At 32.1% G+C, this 20,022-nt stretch overlaps 1 long non-coding RNA gene across 1 annotated transcript in view; it reads left to right on the top strand.

Moving 5' to 3' along the window:
* The first annotated feature begins 1,987 nt into the window (after positions 1-1,987).
* Positions 1,988-20,022, top strand: part of LOC142323608 (uncharacterized) — a 470,455-nt gene continuing 452,420 nt past the window's right edge. The window contains exon 1 of the long non-coding RNA XR_012756133.1: positions 1,988-2,234. This is a non-coding gene — a long non-coding RNA (uncharacterized LOC142323608). The remainder of the gene's footprint in view (positions 2,235-20,022) is intronic.

The raw sequence follows: 20,022 nt of genomic DNA, 5'->3' as shown, positions 1-20,022 counted from the left end.
TATATAATAGTATAAATTGCTGCAACAGCATAGCTATAAAGAGAAAGAATTGCGGGCAGCCAAAATTTTGGGTACCGGGGTTATTATAAATATAGACATTTCAAGACCTCTTAATCAAAAAAACACAAAAACGTTATTACAAATTTCCGGAAAATCTATAAGTACGTGTGTTGACACGTACGAGTATTTTGATTGATATTTTCAGATTGGATCAACAGAAACTCTTCGAAAGAAGCTCAAAAAATTTTATAGATGGGACATTGATGGCATTAAATTTTGGACAGAGTAAGAAAAGGGGAGAGGGGTAGTTTCATCTTTTGAATTTCTGAATTTTTATGTAATGATAGAAAATTACGGTTTAGCATGATGAAAGTACTTATTATGTTATTTAAAATTCTTAAGTATTAAATGAACTGGATTTAGGGATGAAGGGATATTCAACATTAATTCTAAAGAGTTTTTGCCTCACATCTCGAACACCCGTGAACGAAAAAAGTTGAAATCTAGCTCACATATTTTCCTACATATATATATACTCGTGTACACTTATATCCCAGCTTTGGACAGATTTTTGACCGCATCAGACAAGGGCTCATTACGGTATCAATATATTTTTTTTTATTAAACTATTTTTTTTAGCCTTCTTAAATAATATTGCGCCACTTATTGAAATAAATAATTACTCTAATAAATAAACTTTGAAGTCTCACAAAAACAAGGGGGCCGTTGAGACTCGTATTTGAAACATCAATTTCTTTTACTTTAATTTTCCAGACTGAAAATATAATTATATCAAGAATTAGTGTACTCTTCGAAAAATTGTTTGTCGAGGAAGGGGGTCAAATAGGAAAAAGAAATACTTTCTTTTACAATATCTACACATTTTAGCATTTATTCACTAAATATAATTTCGATGATAAAAAAATTATTTGGTCAAGGAGGTTAGCTGGGACGCAAAAGTTTTTACTAAGGATTTTCATTTTTTCTCAATTATACTTTAAATATTTCATAATTTTTTTAAGATTAAATTGTCATTTGATCAAGAAGGTCAAAATTCAATTTCTTAAAATTGATTTTTTTTTTACTATTTCACAATTGTACTTTAAATACTGCATAATTAAATAACTAATATTTTTAAATCCCCGGCGTATTTTAAATAAAAATCTGTCAAAAGTAATAAACCTGGAAAGTTACGCAACCCTTTGCCGAAATTTTGAAATTAAATTTAAACTAATTTTTAAATGTGGAAATATATAATACGCAAAATGTCCTATTTTAAGATTTTGAAGAAAGAAAATTTTTTATTTCAGTCGGAGGATGGATATTAATCTGATATTTTTCATTAAAAAATAAGCATGGATCACGAAATCTTAAATTAGGATTGAATTTTCTAAAAATAAACATGATTTTCGTTTGCTTAAAGAATAAATGTTCCCGACTATAAAACAATTTGTCAGTGCATAATCTACATGAAACTTAAAAAAAAATATTACAAAATTATTAAACATGTTACTGGCAGTTTATTGAATACAATTTAAAATGAAAATTTTAATTCATCATTATTAGTCACCAAGATTCTATTGACTTGTTTCTTTTTTTAAAAACACTCTACTTTTGTATTTGCGCATAAATAAATATCAACACAAAAAATTGTACGTCGTTATAAAAATTATTTTTTTTGAATGGTTTTAAGGTACTTAAAAATACACCTATCCTAAAATAGAACTGGTGTTAACTTCTGCCCGATTATCGTGATTTTACTCATGTTTTTATTATATTATACATAAATTTATACATTATACGTAAATATAAATTATGTTAACTCTGCGAATACAAACCCCTCGCCTAGGAACGGGTAGGGTAAAATGCATCATACGGTATGCGTACGCCACATCCAGCGAGCTACTGATTCGAATATTGAATGCCGCGTTCGCAAGGGATTGTGGGTAATGTGGACGGCTGTACGCTGTGAACAGGCCAACAACAGTTCAGAATGCATGTAAACATAGTACTGCTTATTCCGAGGCTAGCGATAGGGAACGTTTTAGTTGCTGTGTGTTATTTTGTGTTTTCGTGTTTATAATTGTGAGTTATTAGTGTTTATTTTTGTGAATTAGTAGATATTTAGCGGTACGGTTATATCGCTGATATTAATCCTTTACGATAACGAATTCTTCACGAAACCATGGGAAATATATATACCGTTGGACCGAACCAGGCACTCATCGTGTCAGGTCTGTATCCTTTTTTATTTATACGTATCAATTATGTTATAAGCTTTTATTTACGATCTCTTGTACGATTCAATAATTACAAAATAACACGTCGCTTAATTCAAAATTCTGGCGATTATTTAATTGAACTTGCTGTGCCGGTCGGGTTGGTTGTGATATCGAATAATGCCTACGAAAGGTATTTCGAGTGTCAAATTATTCATAAAAAAAAACAACAAAAAAACATTTTTTAAATAACAAACCTACATTTCATAATTTTAATTTAACTGAAAAATTATTTTAATTCTGTAATCCATTTAATAAAAATTTTTCTAGAGAGAAATTTGATGTATAAAGCAAATATAGTTATCTCATAACAACGATGTTTTTGTAAGACATCGAATTATTTATTTTTCTTATCCATTTTAATCTCAAAAGAGTTTTTAATGAGTTTTAAAAATGTAATTTACCTTATGTTTACGTAAAAAGATATTATTATTTTCACGAAATAGCCTTATTTATTAAAACAAACAGTCGTATTATTATTATTGTTATTAATAAATTATTTTATATGCAGTCGTTTAGTACTGAAAATTTAGTGAACAAATTCGAGGTTATGGTCGCTTCATTATATTCTCATAATGTACGTCTTAATATTACATTTCTGCTAAATTTATGTTACAGGATTTAAAAATCGATGTTAATTTTTTACATAAAATCGAATAAAAAAGTGGAGAAGAGAATTGGTAGTATTAATTTTTATGAGAGTAATTAACATTAAAAACGATCTATGCTATACTAAATAAGCATCGTCATTAAAAAAGAATAAACGATGACATAACCTTATGAAATTTAGGTGATTCAGAAAAATAAACATAGATGTTGAATTTTATGGATTAAAATACTTAATTCAGTGAAAATAATGCAATGTTAAGAATAATAATCTAATCGTACATAAGTAAGAATATACTTACTTATTAGGGCTTCAAATCCGTTTTTTGTATTCGTTTACTGTATTTTATTTGATAGTTGAAAATGTTATTAATTTAATAGGGTTATTGTTATACCAGGATAATATAAAATATACACCAGAGTAGATTAACAATTTTTATTCTCTAAGATAGATCTACAAAGGTTCTGTATATTATTTCTATGAAAAATTTATTTAGTAATCTTTTCGCGTTATTTATTTTTAACGTATGTAATTCTGATAATCGGTAGCTTAAAACGTAGTCTAAATCTATTTCATTTTTATTTTTTTTACAGGAATAATCAAAATATCTTGATGTTACATTTTTAAGTTTTCTGAATTTTGTTATCTAGTTAATATTTTTAGGCCAAGGTTAACTAAATTATTTTTACATTTTGTTTAGAGATAACGAAATTCACTTTCTTGTTTAATTTTTATGAAGTCGCATTTTACCGTTGATTTCCTTACTATAACCCAACAACTTACCGGTTCCTAGGCTATGGTTTTCAAGGCTATATCTAATACAAACGAGTATTATATGAAAATACATAGCATTCGTTCTGTGTTAGATTAATAATGTTTTTTTCTTTTACTTGAAATGCAATAAAAGACCATTAATGTAAAAGAAATAAACTTAATTATTTAATAATACTAAATTACACCTGATTTCAGTTTTTTCTTTTTCAATTATTTTTTTTTTTTGTTATTATGAAAACTTATTTTTTTACTAGTAGTTAAATTACTATTTTAATTAGAAAATATTTCATTATTACCCATATTAACATAAATCTTATCATTTTTGTAAAATACATAAAATCCCTTTAAAAGTTTAATAATTTTATGTTTTTTAATTAATTTTGTAGCTTAATAGAAATTTTATAACGAAAATTATCAGGAAAGTTGTATGTTTTAATTCGATCATTCGTGCTGTGTACGGCTGTTGTGCGGTTAAGATAATCTTGTATTTATCTGTATTTGCGGTATGATTGTTACCAAACGGACTGAAATGTTTTACTGTGACGACATAGATGTTCTTTTCTTTTAAATCTTTTGTAAATCCATTGGTAACGTGAAGACCAAAAGCGCTCGAATAGTATTTTGGAATTTTGTCGGTAACAGATGGAATTTTATTATTGTTAATATCTGTTACAAACCGTTTACATTTTATTTTATTAACTTTTATTAAATAAATTGCATTCAGATATTTTGAGCTGTATATAAGTTTATAATTTGGCGCAGCGCTCTTATTTCAGCGATATGCAATAGTACCACCGTTCGTACCGAGTGTCGATTCGAAAAGCGGGATTGTACTCCGGTTATGTTATATACTAATTTTGAAAAAAAAATGTTTACGTTTTTTGTGGATTTAAAATTTGAAAAGTCTAATTTTGTTTTTGAACGGGTTAAAAGGTTTAAAGTAGTTAAGGGTACTTTTTTAATAACGTCTCCCGACTTTAACCTTACCCGTAACTTCTCTCCACGGAACGGATTATTATCCGAACAGATAACTCGCTAAATTGATAGCTAATCGACCGGAGCACTGATAATGTAGCGCGGACTTTGACCTCGCACCGGTTGACCGCTGTCCAAACCCGCATTCCGACAGTAGATCTTGCGTTTTCCAGATCCTAAGCGTATTTAATTAAAGTATGAAATAAATTTAAGTCGATCGAGTAATTATTCAGAATTACCGTTAAACGTTAAAATTAAAACTGAAATGTTTGAAAACGTGTATTATTTAAGAACGTTATCATACGATTCGAAATTAAATAAAATTACGCGTAAAGTTTACGTCGAAGATATTTTTTTTGTAAAATAATAGAATTTTTTGGTGTAGATAAACAATTGTGTTCAGTTAAATTATCGGAGGATATTTATTGTCACTGTTAACACTTCCTCCTCTGCTGTTGATTTTGTCAGTTTCGCTGATAAGATTTCGTCATCCTTGCAATATATAGAATCTGAAACGCAGCGCTTATAAATGTTTATTAAACCGATCCGTTTGAAATTCATCCCGTACTCTTAACAGTTCACTCGCGAATTAACTAACGAAACTTCAGAATTTTAATTAAACACTAAAGATTTGTTTCATATTCGTATTCCGCCGACCGGGTTCGTATAAAAATTCTATGTTTTTAAACGTCTGTTTATAAGTACGTCAAATATTTGTGACACTGACTAGCTGTGTGAGCTTCTCTCCTTCGTAAAACCTCCTTCGAAATAAATATAGAAGCTTGTACATCAGGCGAACTTAGTACTTCTAAATATACCAACATGCAGTCGTAACTCTTTTCACTCGTCGATACCATCAGCGTAACAGCAGAACATCTTTGCTTAACACTTCGTTCGTTCTACCTGTACGGTTTAGACCGATTTAATTCCGAACTTATTATCGATCGTTGCAGATGGCTTTCCAAAAAATATCAGGGTTTAAATTGCAGAACGGATATAATTAGCGTACCGATGTAGCATAATCGCAAAACCAACCGTCGTTTAAAACTTTCCTACGCGATTTATTTTATTCGTATAGATTCGGTAAAAATAAATTAACATATTGTGACTGCTGAACGAACTTAATATTATTATTATCAAAATTCGGTATTTTCAAGACAAAAGTAAGAAGTGCAAAATTTGCAGGCGACTCGTGACGAATGCTATTTTTGTTAATACTTTAAACAGTTTCAGTTATATATTCGCTCTAACTCAGAAACGGTTTCTTGAATATTAGTTAATTTTATTTTATGTATAGAATACGTTTCTGTACAACCTGTTCGACTGCAAAATGGTTTTTTCGTGTCGTTTCAGAAAATTTACAAATTTAATATTGGAAATTTCCTCGATACAAAAAAAAACACGCTTTGTCTTTTTTCGAAAGCATTTTATATGCTTCCAAGATATTTCTTAAAAGAAACGCCGTTATAAAAAGTAACGGTAATCAAGAGTCGATGGAAGTTTTTACTGTATTCGGAATATTGTTGTTTTATTAAAACAGTAAAAAAAAATAATTAAAAAGATTCGGGTTTTTCCTTTTTTTAAACAAACTATTATTTTTAGTAGGTTTTGTGAGAATATTTAATATTCTTACGCCGGTTAAAAAGCGATAATACAAGCCGTATTTATCTCACCGTTCGTGAGTCGATCTTATCTTAGATACCCAGTACACCTCTCGTTTCGGACGGGAAACATATATTGATTTTATTATGTGGAAGCTATCCAAAGCAATATTGACGTTAAGAAAGCTCCTTTGTCGTATCGATACGGTGGTGTTAAAGACCGTTTATTTTTCTCGTATACACTCGCGAGATCTATAGGACTCTAATTTTGGGGAATCTAATCCTCGGTTAAGAAACTTTTTGTATTGCAAAGACGGACGATTAAGTTCTCTGTAGTGTAAAAAAAGAATTCACTGTAAAAAACTGTTTTCAGGGAATTACGTATTTTATACGTTTCCTTCACCGTTTATATTCTTGCCCCTGATTTACGTAGTACGTAAAGAAGAATAAGACTGTTTATATTTATTATACACGGTTTTTATATACACTTTAGATGGGGAATCTTGGAGAGCTGCATCAAACCAGTCATATGGCTGAAGACAAAAAAAAATACACTATAGGACTTAACGAGTAAGGCTTCTCTATACTACCGGATGAATTACAATAACGTGTTGTACGACGATAATGATTTTACATTACAAAATAAATTATAATTATCACAAATAATAGCGATGTCCGTGAAACGATAAAAGAAAATACCGATAGACTTAAGTAACGATAATAATGAAGTGATTATGAAACCAGTAAATTTTTTAATGTTCTCTGTGGCATAAAATACTTACACTATATTCATAGATGAACTGATAATAACAGTAAACGAATGGAGCATTACAATCTGTTAAAAATTGGTTAGATGAGATACAACAATAGATTGTACGATAAGATAATGCTAATACGACGATACGGGTAAGACGATATTTCTAACCGGTAATAATCTTTGTAATCTTTTAACTAGAGAAATGCGAACTAGAAAAAAATCGATATTAGCTGGTAGATAAGCGATTCTGTCTAAAAAGAAAAAGTAGACATTTGATGAATTCGGTCGGTTGTGTTCAATGTTATTGGGTTTATTAAGCATAGTTGTAGTTGTAGGTTTAAAATATTTTACAAATACTACGAAACGTATAGATTTTTTTTTATAATAAAGGAGGAGTTATTGTATCGGTCATCAGTGTTATCGTGTGTTGTTTATACACGTAAGGAATATACAGGTCGCGCTGTATCTTCGCTGATGAAATTAAAGTTTTATAATTCACTTTATAACGCCGCTAAAAATTTGCATGCTGTCTTAATTTATTTCTCGATCGATTTTCTGTTGACCTATGAAATTTCATACCGTTACTAAAAATATTTTTAAAAAAACTGAAGAAAACTAAAAAGAAAAATACCCTTTTGTAGGTCGCTTTTCAATCCGATACGAATTTACGGCCTTGTGAAATACGAAAAATGAATTCTAAGAACATTCGCTATTAAATGCCTTGCGAAAAATTTTTCTGGGTGTTTTTAGATCGACGACTTTTAGTTTTCGGTTACAAATCAGATATAAAATCGGTGCGTTCATCTTAATAGGCAGATAAAAAAATTCGTATAGAAATAAAAAATAACCGTTATTTCAGCAGTTATATATGTATATAAATATTTTTCTCTTTAAATAACTGTTGTACTCTTATCAGTTTAATATTGACTGCAAACTGTCGGTTTGAAATGGCGGTCGTAAGACTGTGCCGGGTATTCATTTGATTGCCAGCTACTGTCCATCGGTCGCACTGCTGCAATATATTTAATCACTTTTTTATTTTAAAGTATCGATTCTAACGCTTCATTATTTTACTCTTTTTCTTAGTAAGGAAAAACCAGTGATCTAGGTACTTAAGAGAATATATAGATTATTTTTTTTTTTGCATATTTTACACGGTTGTAAATCGTGTCGATTTAAGAAGCAGCAAAAAACAGTATTATTCTTTAGTTTTGAAATAAAATTTCGTACTTCGACAGAAATATGTTTTTTTAGAGAGTAAAATAAAATTATCCTGGATGTTCCGTTACTAACCCACCGGGTTGGTCTAGTGGTGAACGCGTCTTCCCAAATCAGCTGATTTGGAAGTCGAGAGTTCCAGCGTTCAAGTCCTAGTAAAGCCAGTTATTTTTACACGGACTTGAATACTAGATCGTGGATACCGGTGTTCTTTGGTGGTTGGGCTTCAATTAACCACACATCTCAGGTATGGTCGAACTGAGAATGTACAAGGCTACACTTCATTCACACTCATACATATCATCCTCATTCATCCTCTGAAGTATTATCAAAAACGGTAGTTACTGGAGGCTAAACAGGAAAAAGAAAAAGGATGTTCCGTTACTATTAAGCGAGTTCTTAAGGTTTAAACTTGTAGGCAAAGATATAATGTGTACTTGTAGTACGGTGATGATAATGTTCGTGTATTGTTTTGTAAATTTTAATAACAGTAGGTACTGTTGATTATTTTTCGTGCAGTTAGCGCATACGTTGTAACATTTGTATTTAGTGACGATATCGGTGGCTTTAATATGAGATATGATGGAAATAATAATAAATAGATCACAATAGCGTAATATTAATAATAAATACGTATTAACCTTACCGTGTGTATATTAATGTTTTTAACCGTTTTTCCCCTCCGTATGTATTTATTAATATTTTCTGTGGTAATTATAGGTCTACGCTCGATTAAAGTTACCTTAGCTTTGTTTTTATGATGAGAAGTGAATTTTTTTGCGTAAAAAATGCAAAGCCTGACCCGGATTCAAATCCAGAATCTTCAGGATGAATAGCGAAGACGCTAATCTTCTGCAAAGTAGGTCGGCGCTGACCTTAATTAGTCGAATAAATTCTAATGTAGGTTAATATTAATATCGAAAGGTTTGAAATAGCTTAATTATCCGGATGGAATTTACTCGGGAATATAATAAAAAACATACGGAAAATTACATATCAAAATGTAATTGGAGTGGAATTTACCAAAATCGATTTAGAGATGCTGCAATTATCCGTACGTGACATCCCTGCTGCTTTTTATAGCTGTCGCTATAAACCTAGATCTTTATTTATTGAAGCTAAAATGGAATCACAGAAACCTTAACGCCAAAGAAAAAGCGAGTCGATAGATCAAACTATTTATACACGACGAACTGGAACTCGACTGGACTGTTGACAGTCGGTGTTATTGAAAACGCCGATATTACAAATAATAATTTTTAAAAAAATATATTTAAATTATCATCGACTAAATCAGAAAAAATACATTACTTGTAAAGAAATGAATGTCAAAATTAAAAAAGATAATTTTTAATTAAAAATATAAGCGTGAACCACATTAACGAACCATAAGAACGTATGAATGAATAAGCTGGGGGAAAGTCTTGTTTATAATCCTTTTCAGTTAATTAAAATTTATAATAAGCCCAGTTATCCGGATTAACCTCTTTTTGGTCGTAACCAGATCGTAGAAAACTTTTACTCTTAATTTATTGGGTAGTGATTTTTTCTAATTAAATAGGTACTGTAGAGTATTAAAATACGAAAAAATTAGTTAACTAAATTGAAAAATAGTTTAAAGAATAAATTTTTTTTTCTTTAAATCTTAGCTGTTTATAAATTTTATTATTAATAATTATCAAAATTACAACAAAAATGTTTAATTATACGTCTGTTTCCATAAAAAAATTATCGGTAATGACTGGAAAAAAAATAATTTGTGTACAGAGGTACCTCTACAAATTACATGCGATTTCTTTTTAAGAACATCTGCACGGGGCGTTTGCTTAACAGTTGATCTTCGTTAATATGCTTCATCATGGTGTAATATTTTAAACAGAGATTCTGAACAGATTTTTTTTCTTGTCTCTCGACCGATTTGTACTAATGCTAGCCGTATCGATTTAATATTTCCATACTCTTACTGTAAAAATCCATCATTTCTGCTACAAATGTACAACTAAAGATATCAACATTTTGTTTTATTTTTAAATTCCAATAGAAAAATTGATTACCTGTTGGAAGCAGTTTTATTAAAATATTTTCGAATTTTATATGCATATATATACAGTAGGCAGCAGGCACGGAACGTCGATTATCTAGATGATTCAGTTTTGTAACGCGTAATTTAAAAAAAATAAATTATAAAATAAAATATATATATATATATCGTCTATTGTGTGTCAATACTTTCGTCTGTTCATGCTTCAGGATAGTTTAGATTCATTCTTGGCATTTTTTTGCTGTTTAGCCTCCGGGAATTACCGTTCAGATATTACTTCAGAGGATGATATGTATGAGTGTAAATGAAGTGTAGTCTTGCACAGTCTCAGTTCGACCGTTCCTGAGATGTGTGGTTAATTGAAAACCAACCTCCAAAGAACACCGGTATCCACGATCTAGTATTCAAATCCGTATAAAAGTAACTGCCTTTATTAGGACTTGAACGCTGGAACTCTCGACTTCCAAATCAGCTGATTTGGGGAGACGCGTTTACCACTAGCCCAACCGGTGGGTTTCATTCTTTGGATTTACGATTTTTTAACGCGCCTTATTCGATTGAGGAGAAAGGGTTGCTATTGTGGATCCTTATGCGCGTTCTGGATGCTTTAAGAAACGCGTCGAATAAATTCTGAAGTTTTCGAATATCAGTATTCTAACAAAGAGTAGTATTGATGATTTTGTTAAAAAAAGGATTATAACGCGATCGGTTTCAAACGCAAAATGGAATAGGCGACTTTCCGTTAGGACTCCAGAGGCCGTAGCCTATATTCAAAGAAGAATTTCTATCGTTCCGAAAAGATCTATACGTAGGTTATCTCTACAAAGAGGTGTAAAGTAGACATTTTGCCGTAACATTCTTTACGATTTAAATTTGAATCTGTATCGTGAAACTACTATTCAACAACTTAAGATAAGACACAGACCGAAACATCCTAGTTGTTGTGATCGGCTTCCCAAAAAGATTGTCGACGGGTATATTCACCCGATGCCGTATTTCGTGTCAGATGAGGCGTGGTTTCATTTATCACGGCGTGTTAATTCGCACAACACCAGGTATGGGAAGTTTGAGCATCTACTTTATGAGAGAAAATCGGTGTGTAGTATGCTGTTTCTTGTAATCGTATATCGGGCGGTATTTTTTGGCCTAACTCTCAGTACAGAAGTATTCCGTACAATTTTCAAAGAATTCAAAGCTCGGTTAACAGATCGTGAAAAAAGAGTGAGGCTTCTTCCAACAAGACGGAGCAACGTGTCGCACATCAAACGATTCACTCCCTCGCGTTCCAGAGGTTTTTACACAACGAACTGTCAGCAGAGGGTGGTGGCCTCCGTATTCCCCACATCTAGTTGCGATTTTTACCTTCGGGTTGTTTGAAGGATAGAGTTTACGAATAAAATTTTCACATTATCGATGAACTGAAGGCGAACGTCCAACAAGAATTCGACGGCATTGACAAAGTTTTGCGTGAGATGATTCAATGTGGGCGTAAGAGCGGATCGCCGTGTAGGGCGCTCACTTCTAACATCTTTTGTAAAAATTTTGGTAAATCTGTAAAATTTGGCTAATGTAAATACATACAGAATTTAATTTAATTTGCGTATTCGTTTTTTCATTTCATTCATAAAACGATACATGTCGCGATGTCTTCAGTTTATAGCGGTTAGGTTCTAAGTTGCTCGCTGCGTGTTAACGTTGAAAGTAGAAATTATATCGGTGGTCTTGGGTAAGAACAGCCGGTGGGTAACAGTCTTTTGGGTGATTAGATGGAAATTTAAAAAAAAGAGTAAATATTTGAAGATAACATATCTAAACACTGTAATGTAATTTTAAATTTACCGACTGAAAAATGTGAAATTGTACAGTTATTAAAAGAATATTATGTTTATATTAATAAAAGCGGCTTAATTGCACTTCATTCCTCAGGATACCGTATTTTATTTATTAAATACGAAGGAAAATTAAAAGAATTAAGATTCCGAAATGTATTTCAGACGTAATTATTTTCTAATTCTTGTTCGCTGAAGTAGTTTTCTCAAAATATCTTCCTAAAGTGTGAATCTTAAAAAAATGTTACCACCGAAGGAGGATGGATATCTCGTTTAAAAAATACAACGATGTACGATTAAAATATTATTTGGTTTAATTCCATTCTCTGCGATTGAGTAAGAAGAAAACAATTTTATCCAACGGATAGAAAAAAAAAATTGTTTATATTCTTTATTTAAATTTTATTTTCGTCCGTTGAAATGTTTTTGTAATTTTTTTTATCAGATCCATAACCGGATGAAAGGGAGAGACTATACAATTCCGCGGAGGTCAGCAGCGTTGTCCTTTAATTAAATTTTTTATTAATTTTGATTTCTAGTTAATAATCGTTTAAGTTTTATTTGTAATCGCTGGTAATCTATTTCTATAGTATTTTTTGGCTTCTTAAAGACTGCCACCGTAAGTTGTCTTCTGAATCTCTTCGAACATTACTGTAACTCATCTTAATATTTTTTGGACCGTGTTTTGCCAACCGTTTGCTATTCGTTCGCACGAGTCACAGTTTTTTAATTTTTTCGATAAGAGTAAACCGTGATCTGCAGACGCATCCAGTCGTCGGTAATTAGTTAATCGGTTGTTAAAAATGATCGATTTCCGGATTTTGCGCGTAAATAGTTCTAAATTCTCTCTTTTCAATGGTGTATGAATCTCATTCTATGACGACTGGAAAACGTTTTATGAATTTTTTTACAGAATCTCGTTCGTGTTTTTTGAAAGCTTATTTTTCTGTGAAACTTAATGTTTTGTATTTTATAATCGGGGTATACTAAAAGGTTTTACAAAATGTATTATTATTACAATAGTATTATTATTATTATTGCTGTGTATTTGATTGATGGTACGCGGTAGAGGCGTGGCTGGACTTCGCAAAACGGTGCGGTCACGGCTAATTGTGGCGCGAACAAGGAAAGTTATAGGTATAGAAATCTTCTTTAAATACTGTCGATTTAAGATAGATCGGAAGGGCTTCATCGTGATAAGTGTACTTCAAGTTACTCTGGTTCAAGTGGCTCTGTAGAAGTAAACGGAGTAGTAAATATTTTTCAAAGATCAGAAACTCCTTACGGTATTAGATTACGTTACGTATTGCCTGGGCGACGGGCAGCCGAAGTCGTTTCCTACTTATCTGAATTGACGCCTTACGGTCCACACTTTCAAACTGAAAAATTAGAATCGGCGTGAAATATACAAAAACGGATGGGAACAAGCCTTCGAAAGAAAAATAATGAACCGAGATGTGTGACGCTTATCGATGGTAAAGACATTGGAAGACGAGGTCGTCTAACAACCGAGGCTGTTGCCATTAGACGAAATGCTTCAAGCCTGGAAGATATGAAAAAAGCAGTGCGGGCTACATATCTTGGAAGCACCAATGAAAACTCAGCGCACAGTTTGTACGCTACAGGGGATGAATCTCTGTGCAAATACCAGAAAGCTGTAGCGGGTTAAGAAATCTATGACCGTAATCAGGACTTTCATCTTCCTTCCTTTGTAATGACAGAAATAAAATCCATTTTTCAGGATTTATCTAACCCGGTTTTGCTTGAAAAATGTTTATACGGTGGTTCCCAAAATACTTGCGAGTCTCTCAATAATATTATATGGTCGTGGATACCCCCAAAAAAACCATTTTTAATGCTCGGAGCACTTGAACTGGGAGTGTATGAAGCTGTATCTTGTTTCAGAAAAGGGAATATAACAAGATGCTTAATACTGAGAAAGTTAGCCGTTACACCACGAAGTAATTTCATTGCAACAATGCAAAAACCGGATAAATTTCGAATCAGGAATTTGGAAAAAGCAGTCGAAGAAATTAGAAAAAAGTGCCGGCAGAAGAAAAGATTAGCTCAAAGACTGGAAGATATGTGTGAAAAAGATGACCAAGACAACCTGTCATATAAGCCTGGTTGTATTAATTTGTAAGTAGAAAAGATAAATCGCTAATTTATTTTGTTTTTATTTGTTTTCCGAAAATCACATTCTTTTTTACACAAAGGTACATTTTACTCGGGAACCGTAAAAGATATCTTCATGATTTTTTTTTTAATATTCATCTTGATGAGACAAACATTTTGATTAGTTCATTTTTATGATATATTCAATAACTTTTCAAATATTCCAATTTAACTGTGAAAGTTTTAGTCCGCTGAAGTTCAAAAGAAAAAATATAAAAAAAATCAGGGATAGATATTTTTACAAATTTTTTCCATCAAATCGAAGCGTAAAGTACACTAAAACGTAAAAAGGAAATTTATGCATCTAGCTGCGATAGTCTCTGAGAATGTACCTTAATTAACATTATTAGTATAGGACAACCGACTCCCCTGACTTTAAATAGTCTTTCAACATCTTGTAACGTTACATCTCCCACTACCAAACTTTTTTTTAAGTTTTTGATTTATGTTTTTCGTACTCTCGATTAAGTGTTTCAATTAAACCGACAATTCATCGATTAAGGTCTTTCCGTTTCAAGCCTTACCCGGCATACGGCGCACGTATTCTTAACGGGTGGAAGCTTCGTCTGTAGGCCTTTTTGTACTAAACGTTATTTCTGATGGAAACCTTTCTTTAGGGATCATTTTTATTTATAAAATAATATATTCCATTCGCTTGAACGTATAGTAGTTATTTCTTACGGGTTTTGTTTCCAGCAGTCCTCACATTGTTTACCTTTTCGTATTCTTTTTGTTATGTTTGACGACTTAGAAAAAAATACCGGCGTTCCTGTCCGCCGGTACTTTACCTGTCCGATGTAAAGAATCAAGAAATTGTTTCCTTATCTGTAAAACGGTTTAAAAAAATAATTTCAAGAATTTATCGTTAATCGGTTACAAACATATATTTGTAACCGTTAATCGCTTGAAATAATTTACGCAAATTATTTCAAGCGATTAAACCGATAAAGAGTACTTTTATTTGTATTGTATCGATTGCGATTATCGGTTAAATCCGGATCGGCTTTATCTGATATATCTCGATTTTTGGGTGGGAATTTTTGTGTAGTGACCGGATAGGAAACAGAATTCCCGGCTCGGTCTACATGAAGAGCCTTCTTCATCGTACACCGGGAAACGATCTACCCGCAGAGGGCCGTGACTTTTCAGATCAGGAAATGAAAAATCATCCAAATCAAACCGATCCAAATCATTTAAAAATAGATCTCTCTGTTAAATATGTAACACTCGGATAAAATAAAAAATTCTGTTTATGAATTCTGTTTCTGTTATTAACCGGTAGAATTTCCCTAAAAAAGGTTAAGAAACAAAAATTATATTTATTAGGAATGAAATTTTGTATTATCGATATTTCACTGTACCCCTATTATTAGTTGATAAAATTCATAATGTTTCATTAAAAGACAACACACTTGCACAAAAATTAGCGGTTACGATGTCGATGTAGGGCTGCATTCAATAGCCTGGATGTTCTATTACGGCAGCCTTTACAATTTAATAAGCTTTTGGCACGACTTGATGACTTTTATGATTGGTTTTTTACGTTTTCGTGTTTATGATTATTTTCTAAAATGTTTATAAAAAAAACTGTCCCTAAAGAACAGTTACTTCTTTGCGTGTATGTTAGGTACCGCAACATACACTAACGAAATTATTGATCGGCGATCTGCCACGCAACACTAACGTCATTCACAAAAACGGCTTAGCCACTCCCAAGAATAATAAGCAATCCGTTACTATCGAAGAGTGAAGGCGGTTTGTCGTTGTTTTCTTCACCGAATATATGTTTGATGTTGGTAAGCTGAGCCTACTAAAATGCAGGTGATGTTAGAGGTAGAGTTGACATCTTTTCTTTTTTCACCTAACAGAGTCGCTGTATAATAAATATCATTATTTTCAGATATTTCTTTCATCATAAGTAGAAATTCCTTTTCATAATAAAATATCGAAGGTGGTTTTATTTTTCTCCGTTATATCGTGAAATTTATTAATGAAATTTGTCTTCAAAACATTACATAAGTATAGTTTATCGAAAAATCAAAACCGAATGTAGAGAGATACTGGGAAATTCTCTTGTATTCACGATTATAACTGTATTATAGTGTTGCCAAAACGATACGTACCGATTCAGTTATCTACCTGCGATCGCTCAGTCGACTTATTTTGAATTTAAAATTTCTTGTAGTAATTATTTCCTTTTATTCCACTTACAGTTTTAAAACTCTTTTCTCTTTCTAACATTCAGACTTTTTGAGCGCATTTAAAAAAAACCTATTCAACGAAGAGAACATCGAAATATATGAATGAAACGAGCAGTTTAATCTAAACCAGACTTCCATAAATTAGTTTCCTGCGAATCAGCTCTCCTCCTGTATTAATTGACTATTTTATGTAACGTTATTGTTTCCGATGTAGGGGTTAAAAATATGTTTTAAAATGCCAAATTACATTCATGATAGCTGAATTCATTTAAATGCCGCATATAAAACGTCTGCATATCAAAAATATTTTGATAATGCTTTAGGAGACGCGGTTATATTATGGTATTATTGTATTGTTTACTAACATCGCCTACTCGGTTGTATTTTTAACCGATTTTTTCACACATTTCATCCGTTTAGTAATAATAGTTTTGTAACCGTGAATATACCAGAATTTGTTTTGATTACATTTTAAAAAAACTTCGTGAATGAAATTCTTATTCGAAAAACGACCGTTAACCGGAAAATTTCCAATTTACGTGACTATAACGAGAAAAGTTCGATCGTAAGAGCATTTTGTACGCGTTTCGCACAGGTGGTTTAGTAGAAAAACGATGAGTGAATAAAATAAGACCGTTTTCTATATTTTACCGTTATCGTGAAACGAATTATTAACAGGTAACACGGCGTAAATATTGTACAGGAACTCTTGAGTTACGTGGAAGTCTTAGTTTTATTTGTTGTTGAAAAAGTTAAACAGGCTTTATTTTTAATTAACGATTAAGGTTAAATTAGATTACTTTTTATGAGATAACACAAAGTATTTTATCGTTTTAAAAAGTTTAAATATGTGTCGAGTAAAAATAACTTTTTAAGTGGTTTATAAATGCTTGTTTCACTTCGTTTGTTTTTCTTAATTCGTTTAATATTTATTCTTAATTCTAAGTTTATCCTCAAATTTTTTTATTAGTATTAATTACGTAAGATATTTTGACAAATTCGAACACTATGATATCGTTTTTAAAGTTCGCTTTACCCGTAATTCGTACCGACATTTTATCGCTTAAATGAGATTATAATTTAGGCTTACATACGAACAAATATTTCTCTCGAAATCCTTAAAATATCGATAATATATACGTGTGACAGTACGTATTCGGTACGTTATTCGGTACGTAGACAGAGAATTTACGGATTATTTCTGGATGCCCGTACGTAAAACCGGTTGAAGTTTACCCTCGGTAAATGATTCCCTGACGGGATAATGTAGCGGTTTACTCGCATTCATTCTTAAAAACTCTTTGTAATGTTAATTCTCTTTCGGTATCGTTAGCTAAGTCCTATTGCTACCCACACGTTATAGACCTTTGTTTAGTATAAACTGTAATATTAGTTTTTATTCATCGAAGTAGCTCAAAATACGCTTTAATTTGTTACTTTTAAATTTTTTATTCTTCAACTCCGAGTGCTACTAATTGTGCATTGTAATCGATGGACTTAAAAAAAGAGAGAAAAAAGCAATACCTGTGTAAACTTTCGTACCATAAAGCACGCTAGTTATTGTTTTCTGAAGACTCTGAAACGGATTAAGTGGGAGTCGATCGTCTGAATAATTAATTTATACCAAAACTGTTCATTTGTTGTTGTAAATATAAATAATTCTAGTTTTAATTGAAATCCGGTTAACTTTTTATCCATTGTTACGCCAATATCTCTGTTCGGTAGCGTGTATTTACTTTAGCACCAACGGAATATAGCAGGTGAACTATCTTACAGTTATCAGAGATAGAGTAAAATAACGATAAGGGTTGTCTCTGTTAGTCGCATCGGATTAAATCCGTCTATCCGTGCTCAACTTATTTTGTCCATTCTTCTCCATATCCACGTGGCAAAAGCCTCGATCCAGTTCCTCTCCTTTTTTGTCATCGACCGTGCTTCACTTCCATACAACAAAACACTTGATGCATAGCATATTTGGATAACCTTTTTTTTTAACTCAAGTCCGGATTTTTACTGCATAGTAATCCCCATTTCTTACAGAAGGCTTTGTTTGCCGTCGCTATCCTTCCTTTTATTTCCGTTGCGCTCTTCTAGTGTTCTGTTACGATAGTCCCCAAATAACTGTATTTTTTTTTTTATGTTCTTCCTTCGTTTCTCCTTACCTCTAAATCCTCTTTGTTATTTACTTCCATTACTTAAGTTTTCCTATATGTATTTCCTTTCTTTCTTTACGGCTGTTAACAATCTTTGAATTGCGTGTGTGCTATCAGCTAGAATTACCATATCATTAGCAAATCTAACGCATCTTATTTTTCATCCTCTACTTATTAATTCTCTTTCTTTTAATACATTCCTTATCATAACTTCAATGTAAATGTTGTACAGTGTCGGTGAGAGGCAGCATCCTTGCCAATTACCTAAACTTAGACTCACTCGCTCGGTCATATTCTTATTTAATTCATTGCTGCTGTTTTTCTCATATTTAAGTCTTTACCTTCTGTTTTTTCATTGTCCTTTTTTCCTTTAAGAATCTCTATCATTCTCTTCCATTTGACTCTACCACATGCCTTCTCTAAATCTGTGAAACACAGCCTCATTCCTTTTCTTCTCTCAAAATATCTCTCTCCAACCATCCTTAGTAGCCCGATGGAATCTCTGGTTTCCTTTTACTTTCCTAAATCCAAACTGTTACTTTTCTCCAGTTTCTTCCATTCCTAACCTCCGGTTTATAACTCTTAGCAATATTTTAGCGGCGTAGGCTATTAATCTTTTTGTTCCGTGTTCTCTATATTTATTGGTACCATTTTTCTTTGGAACGGGTATCATTACTGTTTTCACAATATCTTCAGGCCATTCTCCCGTACGGTATCCTATTTTACAGTTAACCTCTTTCTTCCACTCTCCTTCCTCATTTAAGGATTAATAAAACGTTATAGGGAGTTCATCCACTCCAGTGATTTTTTGTTCTTAATTTTTTGCTTTCTGTACTTCACATTTTAATATCGACGGTCCTTCATGCTCTTCGGCTACTTCCCATTTCTTTTATGTTTTGCCCAACATGTTTCTCTCGTGTCATATAAAGGCCCTCTACGTATTCCTTCCATCTTTCTCTTCGTTAGCATTTTACCATCTTTATTCTTAATTTCTCTCATTTTACCATTCCCTTTCCAGATATCTCACGGTATGCTTTTCACCTTCCTACACATCATATCGTACTGCTCTTTCTTTTTTTAGATCCCCAGTATCGTTGCATTCTTCCTCCGACCAACTTTCTCTAACTTTTTGTGTTCCCCTCCTTAACTCGTTTTTTTGCGACGCATCGTTCTTTCATTTTCTCACGTCTTTTTCTTATACCGTCTTCTTTCTTTCAATTTCTTTAGAATCGCTATTGTTACTGCTTGTCGGTTTCTTGTTTCTATTTTCCTCATAAAAGATTACTTCTTCCTCTGCTATTTTTACTATGACATTTTTTATTTTCATTTAGGTTTTTTCTGTCCTCATTTGACTTTTTTTACCTTCTTTAATCGCCTTAGTTATTTTTTCCCGCTGTTTCCTCGTCCGATTT

This window comes from Lycorma delicatula, chromosome 4, assembly GCF_047948215.1.
Source record: "Lycorma delicatula isolate Av1 chromosome 4, ASM4794821v1, whole genome shotgun sequence".
Classification (NCBI taxonomy): Eukaryota; Metazoa; Arthropoda; class Insecta; order Hemiptera; family Fulgoridae; genus Lycorma; species Lycorma delicatula.
Note: the sequence above shows the minus strand (reverse complement) of the source record. Positions and strands in the feature narration are given on the sequence as shown.